Raw genomic sequence first — 21,301 nt, forward strand, 5'->3', positions numbered from 1 at the left:
ACCGATGAAAGATTTGGGGTATTGATGGGCAGATCATAAACATAGTGCACAGCAAGTAGATTTTTGGTTTGTTTCAAGTATGAAATGGAACATAAGTAATAGCTATGATATTAACCCTGGTAAAATTGATTGTTGCCATTCGCTAAGTAGGATTACACCTGAAAAAATATGGGAATTCGAGTGAGGCACTGATTCTGATGGAAGCATATCTCACCATAGGTCAGTGCCTTCAGGGAGCAGGAGTTGAAAACATAAAAAATGTGAAAGGTGAGCTTGGATCAAGTCGTTTGCATGTAATTTAAAGATTTCAATTTGGACTGCTTTTTTTCTAAATTGAAGAACATCAGTTCAAGACACTAAGATCTCTCTTTGGCATGAAGAATTTACCCTAATTAATGAACCATAGCACATGGAGAAAATTTCTGAAATTTAATCCTTCTGTCTCTCCAATGAGAGTGGATTATCCAATCTGGTAGAATTTGTACCAGAGTGCTACAACTGCTGATTCCAGTCTGCTTGAAACTTTGCATTAAGCAGAGGATAAGTTATGCAAAGCTAAAAGCATTTTGGGAAAGGTCTAAGATGCTAAAATAAAAGCAAAATGCTGTCGATTCTGGAAATCAGAAAATGCTGGGAAAAACTCAGCAGTCCTGGCAGCATCTGGGGAGGAGAAACAGAGTTAACGTTTCCAGTCCAAGATGACTCTTCTTCAGAACTGGGGTTCCAAAGACCCAGTCACAAAACTGGCAACCTCAGGACCAAGGCCGTGCACAATTTCAGATCTTGTTGGATTTCAGGTTGGGCAGTTCAGGCCAAGTGATGTCGAGTGGGGTCAAGGGTCGTTTGGAGCGCTACAATAGACAGGTGCACAGCTAGTGAAGCCAATAACTAGTCTGATGCCACACCATTGCCAATGCAGCGCCTAGGCAAATTGTCCAGATAAGTTAATTTTTACTTGATTAAAATTGATGCATGGCACATTCTAAAAATGTCCAGTTTTCTGCCAACTCCAATTTTGGAGTTTTCTGCCAATTCGGATTTGCGACATTGTACCGGTAGTTAAATTTCCATCTGTCTAGGGCTTGGCATAATGCATGACAGAGTAACGGTGTTTGAAAATTCTGTTTTTGTTTTCATTTCTTTATTCATCTTAGTATTAGTGATAATGAATATTGTCAGAGAATATGCCTTTTTGCACTTATTGCTGATATCCTCATGATACCGTTTGTCTCTATCTCACCTCAATTTTATCCCTTTCTTTCAGCTGGAGTTTGTAGGTGGTATGGCATAGTGTGGTAGGGAAAAGTGCTCACCAATTACTTCAGACTGCATGGAGGGTGCGATTCATTGGGGCAGTCTATATTTCAAAGGCTCCTTTGCCACCCTCCTCCCAAACATTCGTGCTCCTATCCACCTATTTCCTCACACTGCTTCCCTACCCCTTTCATCTTACCACCACCTCCTCTCCTTCTTACCGCCCTCTGAGGCCCATTGCTGCTTTCTCCCCTTTGAAATATCCGTTCAACTCTGCATCCTCTTTTCCCCTTTTTCCTGTAGTTCACCTCACTGAAAGCCTCCATCCACTGTGCCACACTGTGATAAGCGCGGATGGTGATGATGCCACTAGCCCCGCAATCAAAGTTTTTACCGCCTCTCTCTCCCCACAAACTACTGCCTCTTCTCCTTCACCACTTCCGCTCTCCTCCTCCTCCACCTGTCACCCACTTCCATCTCCTGACAGTGCAGTTTAAGTGTCACTAAACGAATACAATAATTTCAATTGTACAAATGCTGCTGTTTTTACAGCTGTACAAAGTGAATGCAGGAACACCCTAACTACATTTGAGCACACTGTAGTGATGAAATAAGCTGATATTTAGATTGATATCTGTGATTATTTCTGTATAATTAATAAAATCTTGACATAGTTAATGAGCAGCCTGCATGTTGACTCAAACACTGTGCATTGACTTGCATTTATTTGATTTTCAGAATGTTTAATGCCAACACCACTTCTTCATATTGTTAGCATCGTATTACTGTGTTATTGGCATGCAGGCCCACATTGATGCTGTCTTTTTATTGAGCTCTTTGGAGGTAAAATTTCCATGATTCTGTTTGGGGAGCATTAAAACCTTGTTTTCTATTGGTGACTGCAGCTGTTCCATTTTAAATGGCTCCAGGCACCAGCCAGATTAATTTTAAACTACCTCATTTACACTGCAACACAGACCAGGGTAGCTAGCCAAATAACACCACCACAAAAAATTTGCTACTGGTGGTCATTTAAAATGCTTTTATTTATAAGATTGTGTATCTTTACCCAGACCTGCTTACAATTTAGATCACTTCATTAGCTCCTAAATGATGGATTGAATTGTTTTGTTGTGCATTACTTGTTCTGTTTGAAAGTAAGTATTTTGTCCTTTCTGTGTAGCCTTGGCATCACTCAAAATTAAATCTGAAATATCTTGAGCTGCTTTATATTACAGCCGCAGCCCTGACTTCAGCAGCAGCTCTGCAATATGAGGTAGTACTGCTGCCCCAAGAGCTGCTGCGAAACATCTCAAGAAGTGGTTTGCATAGAGGCAGCATCACTGCCACTGCCAAACATGTCAGTGCCAGCCATTTGTCTGCTTGTGGATGAACTTGCATCCATTTGCTGGTAATAGGATTTTCCAGACTCTGAGTATTATGTTTAGTTTTAGTTAACACATTGCAAATATATGTATATTCTTTGAAAAGCACTCAGGGAAAAATAACAAGGTTGATCCCCAAGTATAGAGAGGATGAGCAATTGAGGAATTTAATCATGATAATTTAAAAATTAGATGGCGAAACAGGTGGTGGGGTCAGCGGGGTGGTGGAGGGAACTCTACTGAAGTCTGCAAAATGCCAAATGATATATGTCAAAGCACCAGAGAAATTAAAAAAAATGAAAACTTAAACTAATATTGAGAAGGATTTATTTATTCAAAAAGCAATTCATGTTTGGGTGGGCTGCCTGGAAGACAGAAAATGCAAGTGTTATTGGGATGTTCCAGATGGATAGATTCAGTAATGGGGCAGGTAAGGTACTATAGGGGTGAGCTTCAATAGGCTCCCCCAGGGAGATGCTATAAGGAAAACCAGAAACTTGAATTGCGCTTTCGCATCCCTGACTCGGCACAGATCTTCATTTGCCAATAACTGTTTGCCAGCCAAGTGTTTGAAGCAGACCTGTTCCGGCAAATTTTATTTTTTCAATCCGTAAATGGAAAATGCGATTAAAAAAAAGTTAATAGAATTTTGGATAGGTAGATTCGGATAGATAGTTAAATTAGTTAGAATACACTTGGAAAGATTGTCCACAGTTTTGGGCAACCCATTACACAAAGGATACGCATGCTATGGGAAAGGTGCAATATAGATTTGCAAAGTTAGTTAGTACCAGGAATGAGAAGATATAATTACAGTGGGAGACTTGAAAAAACTAAGACTGAATTCAGTGGAAACCTAATTGAATTGTTTGAAGATTTGAAAGAGTAAATAATGAAATATTGGGCAGGATTTTCCCGTGGGGGGGTGGGTGGGGCCCGCTCGCTGACATGTAAAATGACACGTGGTGACGTCGGGCGGAACTCCAGATGTTACCGCGCCCCATTTAAATTTTCAGGTAGGTGGGGGCTCAGCAAAGTCAGCTGTGCACCCGCCAACTTGTCAGTGGCCAATTGAGGCCATTGACAAAGTCATTAAACTAATTAATGGACCTGCCCTTCCAACCTTAAGGTTGGTGGGCAGGCCAGGAGCCCTGGCGGGCATTAGAAAAAGCATGAAACCTCATCCACAGGCGGGATGAGGTTTCATGTAGGTTTTTAAAAATTTAGTCAAAGTTTTTAAAAAAAATTATGGACATTATGTGACAGTGTCACATGAGGGGACATGTCCAGGAATTTTTTTTTCTACTTTTAATATTTTTGACAGTAGAGCCGATCTCCCTAAGGCAGCAGTTAGCCCCAGGGAGATGAGTGCGCTCTTTCGTGCGCATGCGCGAAAGAGCGCACTCTCGGGTTTAGGGATTCTCCCCCCGCCTGCACAGGGAGCGCATAGCGCTTCCATGCGGATGTCATGCTAGGCAGGCCTTAATTGGCCCGCCCACGTAAAATGGCGGCACGCCCCCGCACTTCAACTTCCCCCCACAACAGGGGAAAAATCCTGCCCATTATTTCTACTGGTCAATGAATTGGTCACAAAATGGGCACAAACTTTGAATGAGCACTAAAAACTTAAGAGTTTAGAATTTTTCCATTCACAGGGTTATTAGAATAGGCGCTGCTTTACAGCTGTTTGCCATTGAAGCCAAGTCAACTGTGGTATCTAAAAAGAATTTAGATAAGCACTTGAAAAGGAAAATATTAATGGCTACAGGGAAAGGGAACAAGGAAATAGGATAAGAGTGAGTAGCTCTGATATGAAGCTGGCATAGGCACAGAGCCCTTATTGGTTTCCTTTGTTGGAATTTCTATGATTTATAATGACAATACAGGTCAGCTCGCCCTTCAGTTTTCCCTTTCCTTTCTTTGGGAAAATGTTATTACCTCTGCCAAGCAGCCCATATAGATGGAGACTCCGAACCGTGGATGGATGAAAGGAGGGGGAGAAGGAATTAATTCATGTGGCACATTTCTGATATACATATTCCTGAAAAGTCAAACTGAGAACCTGATTCACTGTTGAAGAAGGGCTTGGGGTGAGGATATGTTAACCCATTGCAGAGTACAGTGTATCATTGATATGCCTTATTGACGGGATATCTGTGGTCAGTGTTTAAATTGGTAATGACTTATAGATTCTGCATTGGCATTACTTAATAAAAATTACTGTACTGAGACTTCTCCAATTATAGTTTTATTTCTTTACAATATTAAGAGGATTACTAATGGTACAAAATGGATTGAAAGTATGAAATAAAGAACAATGAATAAACAATGCAACCAAAAATAAATTGAATGAAAAATATCTTTATAAGCTGAACTTCAAATATGAAAGACATAGAAAAAGATGGATGAAAATTTTGATGAGTTTGTCAATGAGGAAGGGAAGCTAGCTGAATCCATATCAGATTGACCAAATAGAAACTACTTTCTCTTTTCAGTTCTGAGGAAGCGTCACTTTCCTAAAATATACATTTTTTTCTTCTTTTTGGATGATTTTGGATCTGTTCTACATTTGCAGCTTTTTAAGTTTTCTGTTTGCTCATTTAATGTTTTTAGTGGACTCCTTCATCAAAATCGGTGCAATGCAGATATACGTCTATGTTTGTTGATTCCTTTAATGACATCTAAGAGTCTATTTTTTGTTAGCAGCTAAAACACCTCTTGCTTTTTAAGAAGTTATTCACAATTTATTTGTTCAAGACAATTTACCACTGAAGTTACCATGAGCAAAACATTTGTTCTGTTAAAAGCTTAAACCTCATTTTAGAAAGCTTATTTCAGAATGCAGATACTATAAAGAATTCCTTGTTTTTTTATATATATTCATTCACGGATGAGGGCACCACTGTCAAAGCCAGCATTTATTACCCATTCCTAATTGTTCTTAAAGTGGTGATGAACTGTTGCATTCTGTGAGGTGTTGTTAGGCAGGGAGTTCCAGAATTTTAACCCAACAACGATGAAGTATTTCTGCGTCAGAATTGTATGTGACTTGGAGAACTGGAGGTCATGGTGAGCCCATGTGCTGCTTCCCTTGTCCTTCTAGGTGGTGCAGATTGCGGGTTTGGAGGGTGCTATCAAAGCAGCCTAGATGAGTTGCTGTAGTGCACTTTGTAGATGGTACACACTGATACCACTGTGCGTCAGTGGTGGAGGGAGTGAATTTTAAGTTGGTGGATGGACTGCTGATCAAGCAAGCTGCTTTGACCTGGATGGTGTCAAGCTGCTTGAGTGTTATTGGAGCTGCACTCATCCAGGCAACTAGAGAGTATGCCATTGAACTTCTGACTTGTGCCTTGTAAATGGTTGAAAGGCTTTCTAAACATGGTATTAATGCAACCTCTAACATCATTTCTTAAGGGATCAGCTACTTTGTTGATTGACAGGAGAGGTAATTCGACTCCCTGCTGCTTTGAAATGAGCCATGGGGACCCACCCCATGCAGTCAACAAAAAAATAATGTAGATGAAAATTGACATTTGAACAGTTTTCACAGACAAATATTGTGTTTCCTGTCGTGCACCAATGACTTAAATTGCTTTTGGACATTAACATTTAAAACAAATACCAATCCATAAACTGCTTTTTTACTTGAATAAATTGAATTTTACTTGAATGAATTGCATTTTTATGTAGCATGATACCTTATGTGGAAAAGGAAGTATTAGCTTTTGATCAGCTGAATAGAATATTCACATTAACCAACATTCAGCAAAAGTGAATAAGTTCAGCAGCTTTCCATATGGCCTTGTTTTTGTTTTCTCACTCATTAAATGGTGCTCACATTTTATTTGCCTGTTATTAGGCATGAGTATATTCTCTGCTGGATGGCGGAGGTACAGGTTTTTCTCATCAATTTTTACAGCATATTTTTGCTTTGTTTCATGGGTTTCTGCAGCCTTATCCAAACGGTTATTTTTCATGTGTAAGGATAGACGTAGAGAATGTTGACAGATCATTCAGCTGTAGTCTGAGAGCATCACAGTCAAGTCTGATTATGCCCCCGCTTCTTGCACTCCTAAAATCGTTCAACGCATCACATGATGTGTGCATGTACATTTCAAATCTTCTGTGACTGCCCTCTTACTTCAGTACTTTGTTCTATCATCTACAACTGTTCATATATTTTATACCCTGCATTTCCTGAAAATTGCTAGTTCTATAACTTAATAAAAATGTGTTTACCATTAGCACAATATAGCTACCTCCCCAACCACTTAGTAACCATGTAGCAGTACAATTGTGTTTCTGAATATACAGGAGCCTTTCGATATGGCTAAGTCCCTGTAGAATAAAGCTGTTATGTTGTCCCTCTTTAAAAAGCAACTTAAAATCAATGGTATAACTAAGGTACACAATGGGATTCTGAGATGTACAGAAAACTAAACCACTGCGTAGGTTGACCTTCATACCTGAATCCTCCTGTTTGTCGATGAATTTTGCATACTCATTTGATTTATTTTTCATTAAATTATTTTGAAGGATATAATTTTTGAATCATAACAGAAAGGGGAGGAATTACTAACATGGCCTTCCTTTTCTGCAGTTTCCTAAAATAACACATATTGTCACTACCGCCTGAAAGGCAACTAACAGGGTGGTAAATTCTGTTTAAAGATTAGCATCTGTATAAACTCTCAAAATGCTAATGAGATAGACTTTTTAAAAAAAGACAGAAAGAAAGCTGTGTTTAGCACAGCCATAGGTAGTAATAAGCCTCATTTTGTTTTGCATTTGCTCTTACAACTCCTTCGACACAGCAGGGCAGCAGTGTTTCTGTATTGTGACAAATATGTGCCGTTACACAAAGAGACAAATGCAGTTTCTTTTATGAGAAATGTATAGCTTGACAGAAATGTATAAACCTATTGTAGCTTTCTTTTAAAGCTAAATACATTTATTAATTCTATGGAATGTAGCACCAAACCAATGACTTAATTTTATTTCCTGGGAAAATCTTTCAAAAAATAAGTTTTGGCAAGCACCCACTCTTTGAGTCTGTATAAGGGAAGTAACAGTTAAAGGTTCTTCTGTGTAGATGGAACAAAAGAAGGGCAAATCAACTGCATTTGCAAATCTTCCATTTATAAGCTATGGAGGAGTTTTACCAGAAATCTGAATATGCTATCTCCCTATATTTAGTAAGTGTTGAGCACCATGCAGAGACCCGAATAAAGGTATTTTAAAACATAGCTTGAAAAGAAAATGTGAGAATGGAGGTAGGGAAAGTGAGATTTAATACAGTTTTCCAGAAATTGGGCTCTTGACTAATAGCCAAAACCAGGCAAAGGTCAAGTCATTATTCAAGTGTTCTCAGCCAGACTTAAGAAATGTAAATGAATACATTTATTCAGGCCTCCTGAAAATTCTGTCCATCTAAATGAAAGATGTACCTGTCATAGATACTGAGCTGAACAGATGAGTTTAAAGACATTGAGCAGACCTATTCAGTCACTTTGTCACTTCAAACACTTTTTCTTTCCAGTGTTGCAGAAAATAAAAATTGATGGTTTTAAAGATTGTGCTTTCACTTTGTTACTTGTGTATTTGGCCTTCTGTATTACATGTTGTTAAACTAAACAGGTAAAAGAGCCATGTTCCCAACAGAGAGAATCTTTTTTTATTCATTTACAGGATGTGGGAGTCGCTGGATAAGCCAGCATTTATTGCCCGTCCCTAATTGCCCTTGAGAAAGTGGTGGTGAGCTTCTTGAACCGCTGCAGTCCCTGTGGTGTAGGTACACCTACAGTGCTGTTAGGGAGGAAGTTTCAGGATTTTGACTCAGCGACAGTGAATGGCAATATATTTCCAAGTCATGATGGTGAGTGGTTTGGAGGGGAACTTCCAGGTGGTGGTGTCTGTTGCCCTTGTCTTTTTAGATGGTAGTGGTCATGCGTTTGGAAGGTGCTGCCTGAAGAGCCTTGGTGAGTTGCTGCAGTGCATCTTGTAGATGATACACGCTGCTGTTACTGCGTGTCAGTGATGGAGGGAGCAAATGTTTGTGGAAGGGGTGCCAATCAAGCAGGCTGCTTTGTCCTGGATGGTGTCAATCTTCTTGAGTGTTGTTGGAACTGCACTAATCCAGGCAAGTGGTGTGTATTCCATCACCCTCCTGACTTGTGCCTTGTAGATGGACAGGCTCTGGGGAGTCAGGAGGTGAGTTACTCACCACAGAATTCCTAGCCTCTGACCTGCTTTTGTAGCCACAGTATTTATATGGCTCGTCCAGTTCAGTTTCTGGTCAATGGTAACCCCCAGGAAGTTGTTAGGGGATTCAGCAATGGTAATGCCATTGAATGTCAAGGGGTGATGCTTCAAGTTGTATGGTAGGATCACAGTAACTAATCCAGGAGTGATTTAACATCATTTGGGTAGACCCACATTTTCAGCATTGTATTTTAAACAAACCAGACTCCCTTCTTGTGATTTTACCAAATGCATTGAGCCCTCAAGCAGCTGACTTCACTTTGCTTGAACCAACATCACTTAGTATGAGCTTTCAACATATGAAACTTCTCCCATCTTGAATGAAGAACAACTGTAGCCATTGTACTCAATGAAAATTTTAAGAGTACAAGCTGGGCTTGTATTTTCAATTTATCTGCATTAATAATAGGAATACATGTAGTTCATGGATGGGGACAGGTGCTTATGCTTAACTTAAAAGGCTGACTAGTGGTGTTAATAGATTGACTGCTCACCAAGCTTTGGCCTTGTGGGTTAGCAATAAAGTAAGCAAGTGGAATGTTGATTATATTGCTAAATCAGTTGAATTCAAATTCCCATAGATCATGTTGAGGTTGAATAGTGAAACTGTGAAGAACAAATATTGGAAAATATAACTGTATGAGGATGATCAACAAAGGAGGAAATTGTCAGGAAGAATAGTTGAAATTAGGACACAGAATAATTTAATAAATAGCTAGATGCTGTAATACAAACACAGTAATATTTGTATTCTGGACAGATGAAATCCAATGGACTCAAAGGCTTTACATAGAGTCTACAACACAGAAATAGGTAATTAAGCCTGACTGGTCAATGCCAACAGTTATGCCCCACAAGAGGCCCCTCGCAATCACCTTCATTTAACTTCATCATCTTGCTCTTCTATTCTTCTCCTCTCCTCTCCGCTATGTGCTTATCTAGGTTCCTCTTAAATGCATCTATGCCATCACTTCAGTTGCTCCTTGTGGTAATGAGTTCCACGTTCTAATAGACGTCTCGCGGTAAAAAGATGTCTCCTGAATTCCCTGTAAGAATTACTTGTGACTCTGTTATATTAATGGTCCTAGTTTTGGTCGTCTTCACTTCAACCCTGTCAAATACGCTCATTATCTTAAAGATCTCTATTAGGTCACCCCTCAGCCTTCTCTTTTCTGGATAAGAGTCCCAGCCTGTTCACAAGAACATTAACTGTCCTGCAGTCTTCTGGCATGATTTCTTTTTTTCAATTAATTTTTATATGCAGGTTGTTTATAAAGTGCTTGTGCAACTTTAAACTTTAATAACTTTGCAGCTACACATGATAGCTTTTGATCCAGTTATTAATTGAGTTCTTACATGGTGCACTTTCCTATAACGGGCAGTAATTTTTCTCCTAACAGCAGTTAAGGACTTCAGTTCTGCTAACCGTAGCACATAGTTCACCATTTCTTCTACTGTCACCCTATTCAATCAGGAAAACATTAACATGGCATTAACAATAACATCAGCAGTTTGTTTTTTATGTGCACACCCAAAGTTATTAAAGCTTAAAGTCGCACAAAGACTTTATCAACACGCTGTATATGTAACAGTGTCTTCCCTTCCCTACCTCTTTTAATATGCATGGATGCAATCCCTCCATACCAGGAGCTTGATTAGTTATTCATTACCTGGCAGCCTTTTTCTTGCTTAAATGTCTTTGCAGCTCTTCTTCACATGCCATACCTACCTTGTTAGTCTCCCTGGTAAATATGGAGGCAAAGTAATTATTTAATATTTCTGCCATTTTGCTGTCATTATCTGCATATTTAGTTTGTGCACCCACCTGTAGTCTTATTCCCATCCTGATTTTTTTTGTGTTATTTATGCGTCTGTAAAATATTTTACTATTTATTTTTATGTTCGTAGTTTCCCTTTGCCTTCCAAATTTTATTTTTAACTTCCATCCTAACCTCTTAGTATTCCCTTTTGTCAGCATTCTTTGCTTGTTTCTGTCATGTTAGCCCACAACCATGCTTCTCAACTCATGGATGGATCTCAACCATGCCAACCCATGCCCCCTCCCACCACCCCCATACCTCCAGGCTAACTCATGGCACTTCCATACCCATTCACCCATTATGCACTCTGTACAGAACCAATGAATACATGCTTGACTGAAAGCCCAGACTTCCATTAATTGGTTGAAACAAGTGCACACAAGGGAAAACGTTGCTTGATAGGTAATTACAACCTTTTTTTCTCTGTGATCTATTTTGTCACTGGCTCAGTGTTTATTTACAAAAGATAAAGATGTGTCGAGTGCTTATAGTTTCTGTTATCGATACTTTAAAGGTCTGGTTGATCAACACTTTTATAGGGTTATGTAGTAACCGGGCATTTTAAAAGAAAATTATGAATGGCAGTTTTCTTTTTAAAGCATTTCCATGCCATTGTTACTGTAGGGTTCATTGGTTCTGTACAGAGTGTACACTGGATGAATGAGTATAGAAATGCAATGAGTTGGCATGGGTACATGGGGTCTTTGGAATGGGTGCGAATGAGTTGGCATGGGTAGTGCATGGGAATGGGTGAGACGGTGTGAGGGGTGAGGGCTAGTGGGCTTAATATTGAACAAAAGAACTGGGATGAAGTCCCAGAAAACCAAGGTGGGCCTTTTAACCAGCCCGCCTTGGAAGCCCCTGTAGTGGCCTCCGATCTGCTTCCGGAGGCAGTAAGCCCAAATCTATCCTGCATCCACATCTGCAGAACGAAAATTGCTCCAGGCAGGGCACTTCTTCCCAAGGCAGATGCACTGAGCCGGGAAATTTCCTGACTCAAGCTACCCACTCCTAAGATAAAAATCTGACCTTAAGTTTATGGATTGGGGTATTCAAATTTTTTTTTTTAAAAAGGAGTCCCTTGAAAAGGTCTTGCCTAGAGAGCAAAAACAAAATTAAGGGATCATACTTGCAGCTTATTTTTCCAACTACCCGAGAATAAAGCAGTGCAATAACAAATTTCTAAACATAGCTTCTGTTTCATTGGGTCAATAGTGTGTCAGTCTTGTGCAGCAGTGTGTTCTCCAGACTTTACTTTATGACTTCATGCATAAAGGCTAGGCAGGCCCTTCTTGGATCTTCTATTACCTTCTAACTTTGAATTGGCAGACTTATCTGCAAATACTCTAGTAATGCAAATACTAACTCATAGACCAAGGAAAATGATGTAAGTTTTGTTAGGTTGAAGACAGTGGAGTGCATTCTTTCCAAATTTTAATAAGCCTCCTTAAGCGTTCTGAAGAAGAATCAAATCAGTCTCAAAACATAAACTGTTTCTCTCTCTGCAGATGCTGCCAGACCTGTTGGGTTTTTCCAACACTTTCTGTTTTTATTTCGTTAAGAACATGCCTCATTTTAAGAAAATTGACTTGGGGGATTTTGCCATCATGTACCCATTTTTATTCCCCTGCAGTTTAGTGAGAATGGGATCAAGGGAGCAAGAAGTGTTCATGGACAACATGAACTCTGAGAGAGGTTGAAAGGGAGTAGAAGTGAAATTTTAAAAATATGGCTGGGGTGGGGCATTTGGTTTGGTGAGGTCAGGAAGCGGGTCAGGAAGCAGCAGACATGGATGGTGTCAGTCTTACTGACTAAGAATTCCATGAACTTGCACTTGGGGGTGATGGTGGATGCAAAGGAAAGGGATTTAAGGAGACACTTGTTTTTTGAGAAAAGAAAGTGGGTGTTACCTTGGCTCTCCAAGTTAAGCCTGGAGTAGTGAGCATTTTTGGCAAAGAAAAGTTAAAACACAAAGAAAAATTCAGAAATCCAAACAAATGAAAAGAAATTTAACTCCTATGGAGTGACCTTAGAGTAATAGGGTGGAATTTTCCATGCACGCTGGCGTCAGGTGTCATGGCGGGCGTGAGTGGACAATATGGCAGGAAGGCCAAAAATTGGTTTCAAAACATCGTGAAACCAGTTTGCGATCATCTGCTCTGCCCAAATTTAACACCCATCTCCACGGGAAAACACGCAGGTGCGGAACGCTTCTTGATAAGTGTGACGTGCAGAAGTTGGGACTTAACGTCAGAGCCTTGCTCTCATTGCGGACATCTGAGGAGCAGAAGATGCTGGAGCCCCTGTAGCAGCCTCAGATTTGCTTCCAGACAGCAACCAGATCCTAGAGGAATATGTGCATTGCATGCTGGGTGGATTTATATGGACATGGCTCTGCTGCGAAGCAGCTCACAGAAGGTGGAAGGTCATCGTTTGGGTCTGCTTCAGGACATCAGTGTCTTGGCCATGGTTTGCTGTGGATGATCATCGAGCGGGTGGAAAGGATGGTCCAGCTGTGAGTGGAACAAGAAGGTGTACCGGTAGTGATGTGGGGGTGGTGGTTTTGACTGGGAGAGCAAGGCGTACCAGGATGGGGTGAGTTGGGATGGGGGGGGAATGGTGGTGTCAGGAGAAAGTGAGGTAGGGAGGGGGGTGAAAACAATGGGGGAGTACAGTGGGAGGGGAGGATGTAACAGGGGAGAATGTGGCAAGGGGGGATGAAGGTGTAAGGGAAGGAGTTTGCAGGGTGGAAGGAATTCGTTGGGGGGACGATTCAAAGCGGAGGAAGGAGTAAGTGGCAGGGATGTCCAGGTGAACGTGCAGGGAGGAGTCTGTGGAGTCAATGACTGCCCCCTGGGAAGTGAAATGACGATGGGCATGGTTGAAGGAATGGTGAGAACGAGAGAGGGCAGAGTGAGCCAGTAGGGTGAGAGGGTGTGGGTGCGCCAGTAGCAGTAGATGGAACGGCAAGGGTGGTCGGTGGGGACTTAGAGGCAGACACCGACCCCGCGGGTGGGAAGGAAAATGTGTGTGGGTAGTCTGAGAGGTCAATGTGGATGTGGGTAGGATTCTTAGGATGGCAGGGAATGTGTACGTTCACCTGGACATCCCGGAAAAAAGATTCTGGGTTGTAGGTGCTGGTGGAGAGGTGGAAAGTGATGCTGGTGGGGTCAACAGTGATGGGAGAAAGGACATGGGTGACTGGGGGAGGGGAAAGGACGCGGGAGCTAAAGACATATTTCACCAATAGTATTTTGCAAAACCAAAAGTCAAAGAAGCCTCGTGTTGGGTGGGAACAGGCGCTGCATGGGAGTGTAATCAGTGGGCAGGTGCAGGTCAGCTCAGATGGACAACTGAAAGAGATCCCCAGCAGACAGCATTGGAAATGCTTGGAACACTGAGATGAGTGTGATGGAGGAAGGATCCGCGTGCGTGGGAGAGTGCTTTCATGAGGATCCTGGAGGCCCTGCCTGACCTCCCCCATAACACACACACACACGCATGCACATGCACATGCATACACCTCTCCTTCCAGAATGTGAATGTGCAGCTGAACTGTTCATTGGGGGCTTGTTGCAAGGGAGGACTCGCGAAGCCTGTAAATGAAGATGAAAGACACCATTACACATTATTCAATGAAAGTGAATATATTTTCAGATTATAAAGTGACAAAATGTGTTCACCCATACAATCATTTGCAATCAGAAATTCTTAACTTTTCTGTAAAGGCCTATCACTTCTTCTAGGTGCTGCCCTGACATCCACAACAGGGGTGGAGACAGCCTGTGCAATGGTGTTAGCCCTGTTGCCGCTGATGACTTTGGCATGCATCCTCTGAAGAGCCGAGGCCTTGGGGGCCCTGGCTTGCATTGGTTGTCCTCCTGTGAGCCAGCTGCTCCCTCTGTGGTGACAGAGGACGAGGTTGAGTGGGTCACAGGCAAAGGGGACTCGGAGGCAGAGGACAGCCTCTGAGATTCCTGAATGAATGACCTAGGGGTGTCCAGCTGCCGCTCCTCCTCCCTTTGGGTGCCCGAGGGCCCCGGCCTGACTCCTGAGGGGAAGAAGCACCTGGAGGGACATTGAGGTACCTCATTTCCTTCTCGCATTGACACTGCAGGAACTCACCCATGGTTCACATGATGGAATGCAGGTCTGCACACATCTCCGCATTCTGCTGGACCAGGGTCTCCATGGTGTCCGCCATCCTTCCCATGGAGATCTCCATATGCGCACATGTGGGCACCACTTCATCAGAGAGCAGGCGGATGTACTCCTCCAACTCATGTGCCACTCTATTGAGAGCTTCCAACAACCCTGCATGATGTCCTCCTGCCTTCTGCTGTCTCTCCACAATGAGTTGGAAGGGTGAATCCAGAGGCTTGTCACCTGACTCGGACCTCACAGAAGCTTCTTCTCCAGTCGTCCTCCAAATGCCAGGGAGTTCAGTGGAACCTGCCTCCTGCTGCTGCAGATACGTGTCTGTGCAGTGACCACCAGATTGTGAACCCGAGCCTGCTGTAGATCTAGGTCCCACTGAGGTGTGTGTCTCTGCGCTGGTGGGGGGTGTGGGTAAGCGCTGTGACGGGTCTTCCAGGCTGTTTATTTCCAGCTCTTCAATGGAGGAGGTATCCTCTTGGCTGGAGGTGAGGAACTGAATGGAGCTGAGGAATTGGTTGGCTGAGGGTGTTGGTCGCTTGGCAGAGCTCCGCGTGAACCAAAGTAGAGATGATTAGTGCATGGCAGCAGAGTCAAAGGCAGGAGAGAGAGCACTCACAGTTGCGCTGAGAGTGGTGCAGGATCCTCAGCTGAGTGTTCGCCTCCGATCTAACCGTTGCCACAGGCATGATCCACATCCTCACTAGTCAGCACGTTGGTACGCTCCTCAAAGTGAGTGAGGGACCTAATGTGGGCCACTCCACCCCTGGTCTGGGACCTCTCCCTGCTGCTCTGAGCCAGCTTCTCAGGCATGAAAACAGATGGAATGTGTGTGAGCTGGCTGCATGGCACTGCATGGAAGGTTTCTGTGGTGAGTGGAGCCATGGACATGATGAGGATGTGAGCTCCAGAGGATATGAGCCTGATGGAGATATGAGGGTGTGCGTGAGAATTAGTGGTGTTGTCCCTTGAGGTGTGAGATCCCTGTGAATGTGTGATGGGTTTCTGAGTATGACAGTTGAGAGTGATGAGATGATTGACTTATCCTGGCGGAATGGATGAGACCATTCATCCTCTTTCTGCACTGGGTGGCTGTCTTCTTTTTCATGGTATTGGTGCTGACCACTGCTGTCACCACCTCCCATGCTGGATTGGTGACCTTACTTGCTGGCCTTCGTCCCGAGCAGGAGTAGAGAACATTAGAGCGGACCTCCATGGTGTCTAAAAGGCGTTCCTGGGATGCATCACTGAATCGGGGGAGCTGTAGTCTTCTTGCCTTTTGGAGCCCTGTCTTCTGTGCAGCAGTCCTGGGCTGGAAGCACTGAGAGGTGTGCACGCAGCTGTACTTTAAATATGGTGCCCATGTGAGGAAGCGACAAGGTGATGGCGTGGCAGGCGAATCGAGGCCGCCTGCCAGCAAAAAGGCGTGCTTTCCAGGAATGCATGATTACTGAGGCAGGATTGGGACAATACAGTGCAAAAACCCGCCATTGCAGCCAGTGGGTAAAACATCCTTTTTCCTGCCTGCTACCGTACTTAGTGCAAATCTGGGACAAATCCGCCCATTGAGTCATTTACCACACAGAAGGAGACATTTTGGCCACTTGAGTTCTTGATGGCTCCCTGCAAAGCAATCCAGTCAGTCTCACTTCCTCGCTCAGGCCCTGTCGCCCTGCAAGCTTATTTCCTACAAATGCCCGCCAAGTTCCATTTTGAAATCATTGATTGTCTCTCCTTCCACCATCCTCATGGGCAGCAAGTTCCAGGTCATTAGTTGTTGCGTAAAAGAGCTCTTCCTCACATTCCGCACCCGCCCCCCCCAACCCCATATCTCTGTCCAAAATCCTGTCTCTGGTTTTAGAGTTGTCAGCTTTTTTGAAGCTGTTTGTCAGTCTTTCTGGGATTTGTAGCTTTTACAAGCCTGTACTTTATTGGTCCTCGTTGCCAGGTGTAAGACACCTCAACCCTTGTCTCCTTTTTAGTTTGGAACTCTTGTTCCACTCCATCTCCTAATTTGTCTAACTCTTTGCTCCCTGGACTTGAACAACACAACTGCAGATGATCTTGTCTTGATAAAGATGGTTGCTGTTGTGAAGTTGCATCAAAAGTGTTCTGGATGGCTCAGAATGCTTGCATTGTTTTGTTGTAAAATATATACTGTTAATATTCAATTAATTTCGCAGCATTTTTTCTTCTAAGTTTGCACTGATCATAGCTGTTTGCAAAAAAAACTATGGACAGAATTTTACATTCCCCAGCTGTCTTATTTGAAGGTGGAGGGGGTGCTCATAAAATGCAGCGCGTGGCCTGCTCGCTGCCTACTTGCCCATCCCAAGCTATCTCCCATTTTAAGAGGGATAGTGGAGGCATCAGGTGGTCTGCCCATCATTGGGCCTTTTGATGGCCTTTAGGTGGCTCACCCCACAGCAGGTGGAGGCCCACACCAAGTGGGTAACCCAGCAGCTTTAGCTGTGTGGATTGGTGTTGGGCAAGGAGGGAGGTACCTCCTTTGGGGGTCCCTAGTGCCAATTGGAGGAACCCCACCCAAGATCATACCTGCCCCTTAACCTTATCCCCTGGCCTCACAAACGCGGTTCCCCAAACCCTCACTCTCCTCACTGGCAACCAGACCTCACTGATGCCCTGGTCTTATTTTCAGTCCAGCCTCCATTAGCTCCCCTTCTTCGGGGACTGCCTGTAATCCCAGCAGTGGTCACTGCTCAAACCTGTCACTGCTAGGACTACAGAGTTGCCTGCTATTCGGTAGTCAGACCGCTCTTTAAGGCTGGACTTTGTCCCCAGATTGGTGTGGAAGTCTCACCCTTAGCCAATTAATGCTCTGTCGAATGTTAAATGGCTGCAGGGCAACCGATATCTTCAGATGATAGAGTGGCAAACCCTGCCATCAGAAAAACCCTGCCCTATGTTATATTCCATTACAAAACAAAATTAAATCGTAAATTAAATCATATAGTTCTAAGGAAGTGTTGCATTTTTTGAAGTAGACAGAATTATGTAATACTGTCTTAAGTTGGACATAGATTAAATCAATTACAGTGCTTCCTAAAATGTTTTATGATTATTTTCTATGTAAAATCTGCAGCCTTAGAAGTGTTTCTCTTCAATTGTTTTCACCTGTATTATATGTTCAGCCCATATTCTTCTGACCTTCAGTTCAGAACTGACGTTGTCATTTATAAATCATACCTATTCGGTGCAGTGATTTGTACATCTGAAAAATATCGACTTATTTATTTTAAGTTGCTGATTTTATATTTTTCTATTCATTTTTCCTTCCCCTTTTAAATTCAGACTTGCCCAGTGCCAGTCCTCCAGCTGGATAGTTAATAAGTGGGCTGAAGACTCCTTCACTGCTTCTAATGGCTGATGTGCAAATTAGTCAGCAGTAGACACGTAAGCAAGGATGATGGACCAGATACTTTCTGCTTCTTCTTCTCTCTCATTCTTCCCCCTTTATTCAGCTTCTAGTTTCTTTCTCTGCCCACTCTCACAACCCTTTCCCCCTCACAATTTCTGCCCCTACTTTTCCTTCTCGCTTTTGCCCTGCTCTCTGCTTTTCCCTTTTACACCCTCCCATACACATGCTGCTCTTCTTGTCACCTGCTGTCTCCTCCTGGCCTATTCTTCCTTCTCATGCTCCCTCCTTCCTTTCCCCCTTCCAAGGCCCCTGCTCCCCTTCTTCCGCAGACAAACAATAATTGGAAGATGAGCTAAAAGAGGCCAAAGTATAAATGTAGGCAAGAGCAAGACCATTGCTTGGAGGAACAATTTGGTTCTCGCTGAGCTTGGGGGATTAGCTTAATATTTTCATAATGATCCAAATTCAGCATTTTTATTTTATCCTTTTTAAATGCTGCTCTAGGACCAGAGACTTACATTCAGACTTCATTATAACTGAACTGGATAAAGATCTCACCTATAGTTCTATTGTCAAATCATAACTTCTCAGCTTAACATCTAGGAGGCATTTGTACGTAAATGCACTATTTTTCAATATAATAAACCGCAAGTTATTGCAGAATAAAGCACAAGTCAAATATTTTTTTAAATCACAAGTTTGTTGTGAAAATTGCAAATTATGAGGGTATTTATTTACTCAGTGTGTAGTATGGTATAATACTTAATTTTTTTTCGTAATTTACTAGATAGCATTCTGTTTAAGGCTTATAACATTTGAAATTCAGTCATAAATTCATTGAACATTTTTATGACCAATTTACTACTGCATAACTGCATCTCATATTGCAAGCAATCTCCCTATTAACTAAATTTTAACTTAAAATAAACAAAGGCTGGGATTCTCTGGCCCTGCTGTGGCGGGACTCACCGCGGAGGACTTGGCAGCCCAACCAAAGTCCATTGACTTACAGCAAGACCCTTGGTAGGCAGGACTGGAAAACCCCGTCCGAGGTAATCTGTTTACCTTAACTTTGGTTTGGAAAAAGTTATTGGCTGTGTTTTGTTCAGGCCAGTTCACTAGTATCCCTGTATGCTATTTACAAAAACCATGCAAACTTGGTAACTTCAAAATCTGCAGCATATTAAAAGTAAAATTTGTGCAATCAAATGGAGTATCTTCTAGCTTAATCTGTTCTCATGGATTAAGATAGTTATTTTGACGTCCGTATCCATCACATCTCATCACCTAATGTAATAATTTATATTGCCCCATTTAATAATGCAAATATACTAAAATCTTTCTTTCACTACAATAAATTCTTCTATAGTATTGGATATTGCTGTGTGGAAGGGATATTTACAAGCAACTGACCAATATTCTTCTTCAAAGAACAGCAAAAATAGGTTAACTGATCATCATCTCGTTGTTTGGGTATTCATGGTGTCTGTAAAGTGCGTGTGTTTACATCCATTGACCTTCTAAAGAAATCCATTTATACTTCTCTTTGACATGCTTCCAAGAAATGTATAAAACATTAGATACGTGCAAGTCTTTTGACTAAAGAGAAACTCTCTATGATACCTGTAATCTCAAGGCTTTGTAAAATGTCTGAATTTCCCATGCTTTTATATCCTATGGATCATATCAGAAATGCAGGGAAAGTTGAGATGATCTAATGCCTACCTGCCTGGACCCGAAGTTTCCGAATCCACTGGGACTGCTGCTTGACTATACTTATCACCGTTCGTTGCATATAATTGCTGTGGGAGGCAGGGATGGCATCCTAGCTTGTTCCACTCCTATTTTCAATTCTTATTGCTGTTCCTTGGGACTATTGGACAGAAGTTTGTAATAGACCCAGGGTAGGGGCAGTAATATCCCTGACTCCCAGTAATGGCAAGACAGGACCTAGGATAGGCTTGCTCAGCTTTCATCTTGTCCTTGAACATATATCTTTAAATGCCTCGGTCTCTTCTACGAACTATTATTGCTGCAACCGCATTCTTCTCAGGGCTCTCCTGCACCTCTCTTGCCACTGCCTGTGCTGTAACTGCATCCTTGCTGCAGCACTGCCTTATTCCTCTCTTCAGTCCTGGCATTGGAAATCCTGCTGGAGCCTGTCTTGTATGGCCAGTGGCCCCATACCCCAGGAAATATTGGAGGTGGTGTAGTAATTTCTGAGAAGTGAACAGAAGGAAAATCTAGCCCAAAACTTTACCACTTGGTCTATTGTCTTTTTGGGAGGCTGCCTCGTGACCTCATTGGATTGTTGAATGAGATCGGGTCCCTGTGAGGAATTGAGGTGGAAGAAAATAATTAATTATCATATTGCACACCTGATGTTGTTTCAGTTTTAATTTTGTTGCAACTGCAGTTGCTTGTATTGTTGAAACTTCAGTTTACCAGTATGCAGATTGCCTTGATAACAAATGCTTCTTGTTTGCTTTTATGGTTTCCAACAAAAGAATATAGTATTTTGCAAAGGTCAGTAAATTAGTATATTCACCTGGAATTAATTGATTGTATTTATGTCAGCTAAAGTCATGATTATCAGCTGAAGCAGATCATTGAAGTCTCTCAAAAGAACTTTGCTTCTTTATAAGCTGAAAGTTTTAATCTTTAAAAGTATCCCAGGAGTTGGTGTGTTCAATTGAATAAATTGTAATTACTGCAAAATTAGTTTCATATTGTGATTTTGTTGAGTTAGTTCCTAGTTTTATGTCCAACATTAATGGTTCATATTCCAATTTGACACTTTGAAAATGACTTAACTTGTTCAATTAGAACAATATCAGTATGATTTTCTATCACTGACACATTGATTACATCTCTATTGTAGAATGATCAGGAAAGACATCAAAAGAGCATTTTTACTTAAGTAACTTTCACCATTATATCCAGTTTCCTTAAAAATCAGACTGAAGAGCATGCGTAGGGACCAAGATTTCAAATTGTTCGATATTAGTGTGATGTGAAGCATAGTTTGAGGTCTTATAAGTGAA

At 42.1% G+C, this 21,301-nt stretch overlaps 1 protein-coding gene across 4 annotated transcripts in view; it reads left to right on the plus strand.

Annotated features, from left to right (window-relative positions):
- Positions 1-21,301, plus strand: part of rngtt (RNA guanylyltransferase and 5'-phosphatase) — a 428,584-nt gene that overhangs the window by 308,334 nt on the left and 98,949 nt on the right. The window lies entirely within an intron of this gene.

The sequence above is a fragment of the Cetorhinus maximus genome, chromosome 5, assembly GCF_964194155.1.
Source record: "Cetorhinus maximus chromosome 5, sCetMax3.hap1.1, whole genome shotgun sequence".
NCBI classification, from domain to species: Eukaryota; Metazoa; Chordata; class Chondrichthyes; order Lamniformes; family Cetorhinidae; genus Cetorhinus; species Cetorhinus maximus.